This window comes from Typopeltis vanoorti, chromosome 7 (assembly GCF_054136105.1).
Source record: "Typopeltis vanoorti isolate ZY-2024b chromosome 7, IOZ_Tvanoo_1.0, whole genome shotgun sequence".
Taxonomy (NCBI): domain Eukaryota; kingdom Metazoa; phylum Arthropoda; class Arachnida; order Uropygi; family Thelyphonidae; genus Typopeltis; species Typopeltis vanoorti.
Genome location: NC_143555.1, coordinates 110,887,944 through 110,893,943, shown reverse-complemented (window position 1 = coordinate 110,893,943; position 6,000 = coordinate 110,887,944). Strand labels below are relative to the sequence as shown.

Genomic DNA, 6,000 nt, shown 5'->3' with positions numbered 1-6,000 from the left:
TTCAGAATACAAACTGATCAGTCCTTGGAACTCAATATACCTGACATCACAATTATTGAACATCGACAATTCTGGATCATTGACATAGCAGTACTCACCGATAACAACACCAACAACAAAGAATTGGTGTGTGTGTATGGGGGGGGGGGTTCACTAAATATCTGGTAATCGAAGTTGCCCGGCTGTGGTTTAAACACTGAAAATCATCCCAATTGTTATTGGCGCACTTTGTGCAATTTCAAAGAAACTATACAACTATTTACAAGAATTAGACATAAACGAATTGATGTAATCTGATCTATAAAAAATGTCTTTTGTTGGAACAGTCTATATTTTGCGACGCTATCTGACTGACTGGTCTTGGATACTTGGGTAGAATTATCATGTTTTGACTACATATGAATTGTGTGAATAATAATAATAAATCGAAGGGACAATAGCAGATTGCCAAAAATACTATTCGGATATAAAATAAATGAAAAAAAGAAGAAATGGAAATCAAGAAAGCTATGACATGAGACTGGAATAGACCACTTGATCTAACATATATGATAGGAAGAAGGGACTTCATGCGATGAGGGAGGGTACATTATTTTATAAAACCATTTCGTACCAACAGAGGGGGCGTTGTGACTATCTTTTGAGATGTACTGTTTTTAACAAGTGTTTACGTGATGTTGATATAACTTCCGTAACTACAATTACCTGTTATTATTTTTTTTTTTTTTTGAACAATTTTTGGTAATGTTAACTAAACGCCTTAAAGTAAACTTGTTACAAATGAGATCGGTCTGCATTTGTTTTAACCAAGTGCGACTACTGCGTTCAAGGTAAAGGCACTAATTTATATATGGCCTTCGCATTTCCAGAGTTTGATGTCCAGAATAATATTATATTTTTAGGACGGATAGTTACCAAGAAAACAATGCTTGGATTAATAAAGATTTCCAGTGAATGATTTGTAACATGTAATATAGCCTAAAAAGAATATGGTCTCGAATATAATATATGATTATATTTTAAGTAAGTATAACAGTACTTGATCTATATTTGCATTGTAAGAACATTTTGAAGAAAGATTTATATTCTCTGCTATGATGTTGATTGAATTCCAGTTTGCTGTAATATACTTAAAGATTTTCTAATTACGTTGCATTTCTGATTGTTGTGAACACGGTATACATCGATTGAATAACTTTTTGAAGAAAAATTATCTCCGATATATTATTTTTCTGTATGATTTGGTACAAGTACGAATAGTGAATTACACCATATGTCAGTTTCAGTAAAATTGAACGAAACGAGTAAAATAACGCCAATGTAGGATAAGTAACAATAATCATCTGTTTTCATTTCTAACATTGATTACAGAAAAATATCCTTTTAAGTAGCTCTGGATTGTGAGCAGATGCAGATATAGTTTGCATTGTATGAGGCCACATGACTGAAGTGTGGGCACTCCCAGCGTGAAAGTTATGTGCAGAAGTTCCTCACCCCATCTGCATGCCCCTACTCTTTGTTTCCTGAATCAACCACTCTATACATGAAAGTCAGCCATAAAAATGCTAGCATTTTAACTGCAGATACAAGAAAACTCCCATAAAGAATATAAAAAAAATCTAAAAATGTGAAAAAAAGACAACAACAACAAAAAAATGGAATAAATAATAAAAATATGCTCCAACATACCCAAAATAACACCAAAGTTTTTCCAATAAAAACGTATTTCCATATCCATTTCACCAACATTCAAGGCATTAATACAAACATTTGTGATATACATTCAACTTATAGAATCAATACCTGATCTCTTTTTCCTAACAAAACCTCAATTGGCATCCTTCACATTCCCACCTCAACTCTCCCAACTATATTCTGCAGAAACATGGAGGAATGTGTGCTTTTGTAAAATATGACATCTCTTGTTAAAGGCTATCCAACTTGGAATCCTCACTTTTCAATCTACTCTTGCTCAAGATTTCCTTACCTCAATTTACAGTCTTTATTTGCTGCCTTTACTGTCCCTCATAATTCTGACAATTATGTTAGAGTTATGGGGGACATGCCTTCTATAACACTGGCTCTACTTTCTGATCACAATCTTATTCAAGTTTCCTCTACAGTTCATCCTATTCCCAACCAATCTCAGCCTCATAACCCTAATGGCACTATGATTGTGCCAACCGGGATGACCTCTGGCATTTTTCTGCCTCTTTTCCATGGTCAGATATTACTGCTTTTGCTCTCCTGTTCCAAATATCTGCACCAAACTCTGAAATAATCCTCACTTGAATGAGAGCCTTCATTCTCCACTCCACTGCAAACCCCCTGAAAGTGTATCCAAAAACTTGCTTCTTTGGTCCATAATGAAAATGCAACTTATATTCAGTTGCTTAAATTAAAAACTCCAACTTCTCATTCAACTTACACAGCACCCCATAACAAGTGTAAAAAAATTATCAACAATTTCGAAGCAGACTTCATAAGAATGTAATGCAATAAACTTACCTCTTGCTCAACTAGCAGTCACGCCTTCTGTCCTTTGCTAAACTTCTGTCCTTCCATGTTCCCACCTCTCTTGCATCCTGATAGCACTATGGTAACATCACCCAGGAAAAAGGCAGACTTCTTGGCATTGATTTTCTCCTCCAGTTCTTGCCGGGATGACCAAGGCAAATCACCTACTACCATGAACTGCCCTCTGCATACCTCCTCTGAACTTTCACCAAAAGGGCATCAGGAAAACCCTGATTAACCTTGATGCTAACAAGGCTCTTGGTTCAGATGGTATTTCTCCAGTTAAGCTCAAGATTTGTGCTCCACAATTGACACCATCCTCTGTTGCCTATGCGAAATTGAAATGCCAGTTTACTTCACCGAAGGCTCTTAGCATTTACAGGTGCACTTGCTTCACACTTTTACAGGAACAGATTGCTGCCACTCGTTTTTTTCTTGCTGACACTAATAAAGCTATCCGTGCATTAGAAGAGGAGGAGGATCCTTTGTGGATGATCCTTTCCCACATCTCAAATGCTTCAGCAGACAAAGAATTTCAGAAAATAAGATGTCTGCATATCATGAAATATGAAAATCTTCTAAAGAAACTTAACTTTCATGGCTTAACTATTTCCTAATACAGTAGTAAACTTATCATCCGTCATCCTGAAGCCAGAAGCAATTAGTGCGCTCGTGGCACTAGCACCTAAAAAAAAAAAAAAAAAATTATTGTAGAAGAAATAATGACCCAAGTAGAACGAGGTGTCCTTAACCTTCCCAACCATATTGCCAACAACAACATCAGACTGGATGTAGTCAAGGTACTCACTCATGCCTAAACCACCAAAAAGCAACCTCTCAAGAAAAGAATTTGAAGCTCTGCAAGAAATAAAACAACAAAGAATGGTAGTTACCAAAGCAAATAAGGGAAATGCCACTGTGGTTTTAAACTGATTAGATTACACAGGTAAGCTTGCAGCCTTACTTCAAAATATCAGTATACCTACCTTCCTGTAGACTGTGATCCCACCAATACACAGCACATTCCATAGGCTGCTTAAAAAGGTTACCTCTTATCCTGTAAAAGTCGCAAACAAACCAAAAATTGTATAATTTGAGACTTCTCATGGATATATGGACTACAAAAATCCATAAACAAAATGTGTCATTACATCCCATTGTGGTTGGCATTGATTCACCCACATACAAATTAGTCAAACATTTAGCCAAAGTGCTGACACAATATATTAGAAACACACCTTCACACATGAAAAACTCAGCCCACTTTAAAGCCAGTATAGAAAACCTCACACTCCAACACACTGACATAATGGTCAGTTTTGATGTCTCCTCTTTATTCGCTAAGACACCTTAGCCTTAGACACTAAGGCTCAAAGACACCTTAAACCTTATCCAAGCCATATTTTCTTCTGATATCTTCCTGTTTCAGTATACCATGAACTCAGGCTGTTTTGTTTGGCAAGGGAAAATTCTACAAAAAATTTGAGGGGACAGCCATGGGCTCTCCACTTTCTTCACCCCTGTCTACTTTTTTCATGTAGCCATTTGAAGGAAAAAACCTTAAACTCTGCTCCACATAAACCCACTGTCTGGATATGCTCCACATTTTCTTAACACATCTTTATAATTAACATCCCAGAATCCAGGCCTGGTTGGCAGAGTAGTTAGCATATCCACTCTCCAGCCAAAAGGCTGTGTGTTCAAATCCTGCCATGGTCATGGGTGTTTGTGATTGTGGAAAAACTAGTGGTGGTCAGCGGTAGATGACATTGGTGTAGTTGTGGTCAGTTGGTGGATTGAGTGGTGGAGACAGAGTGGTAGAGCAGGTACATCCCTCGATGAGTCTTTGGACTCCCTGGAGGTGTCAAATAATAATAATAATAATGAGAATAATAAAAGGAAAACAACAGTCTCCCATTCCTAGACACTCTGATCACATGCCAGCCTGATGGATCCCTATCATTCTCTGTTTACAGAAAACCCACATATACAGATATATTCACTAGCAGTCAATCCCCTCCCTCTCCCAACAATATGGGATTATAAAAACCCTATATACAGGGTGAAATTAATCGTTTCTGATAACAGTGTACTAACTACTGAACTTGACTATATTCTCAACACTTTCTTAGCCAGTGTCTACAATCCCCCAAAAATCAAAATACAATTTAAATCATGTTACAACTCCTCCCTTCAGAGCAGAGATTACTCAAGAGTTATCACAATTTCATATATCCAGGGCACATCAAAAAAATATTCAAAAATCCTAAGGAAATATAACTTTACAACAACTATTTACCGACCACATAAAAATTGGCATCCCTTATCTACTCCACCAAAGACCAACCATTCTCTAGACCTTCCAGGTCCCTTGCAGTTACAAACTGTCCTATTATGACCAAACAGGCAAGATAACTAGTATCAGAATTTCTGAAACAAGAACTACATCCAGTTCCCCCATTACAACCACTCAGGACTTGCTTACCACACTTTGGACACCCACCACAGGATACACTGGAAGAAGGTCACTCTATTACACTGCAGCAAATACAAATAAGTTAGGTTGTTCTTCGAATCTACCTCAGCCCTGAAAAACTTTCCAAACTTCAATAAATTTGGGTGTATGAGACTGCCCCAAATTTGGGAAGCACTTATCCTCAGAACTTCAGCCCAATGACCAATACCACCAAATCTAGCCCACTAAGGGAGTGCAATTTAGTACTCTAGGTCTGACTAGTTGACTTTTTTCAGCTTTATTGCCCAGTGTGAGTGCCTGCATGTACATGTTGTTTTTGTGATCCCTGATGATGTTAGTGTAATATTGCCAAAAAAAGGCAAGTATTAAAGTTATTATACTTAATATTTTAGTAAATATTCAGGTTGTGCTAGGTATGCAGTGCTCGTCCACCGAATAGCACTATCACCAATATTATATTTTTGCATTTATTCCCATTAAAGACTCTCCTAATTGTTTCCAGACTTTGCATGATTCCTAAAAGTAACACGATATACTAATGCTCCATGAAGAAGACACTTTTCTATGCATAAACATTGCATCACATTTGCATTAGTAGCCCAGGTGTGCATTCAAAATATATATGCTTTTGAGCCCGTTGAAAAGATGTACAAATTGCACAGCAGATCAAATTCTTGGCATTCTAGTAGTTTTAACCTGCTCAGAAGGAGAAGCAGGGTGATTTCTGAGATAGTAGCACTTAGAGGCTGTGATTGATTACTGTGTCAACCAATCCAGTTGAATGTTGTCATTTGTCTTGAGTTGCTGTTTTTGTTTTTTCTGAGTTTCATCTGTTTAGCATGCGTAAAATGTGAAAGTAGTAGGCAAGTTTTTATATACAGTCATACCCCGACTTACGCAAATCCGGAGTTACGTGGTTTCTTATATATACGTATTCCCGTCCCGCTTCACGCCTCACCATTAGTTGTACCTTTCAGGCGGCGACTCATTCGTCAGTGTCGCACATG

At 37.3% G+C, this 6,000-nt stretch overlaps 1 protein-coding gene across 1 annotated transcript in view; it reads left to right on the top strand.

Annotated features, from left to right (window-relative positions):
* The first annotated feature begins 655 nt into the window (after positions 1-655).
* The window catches only part of LOC150104963 (uncharacterized), a 123,882-nt gene continuing 118,537 nt past the window's right edge, over positions 656-6,000 (top strand). The window contains exon 1 of the mRNA XM_090396077.1: positions 656-1,023. The gene's annotated coding sequence lies outside the window, so the exon portion shown is untranslated. The remainder of the gene's footprint in view (positions 1,024-6,000) is intronic.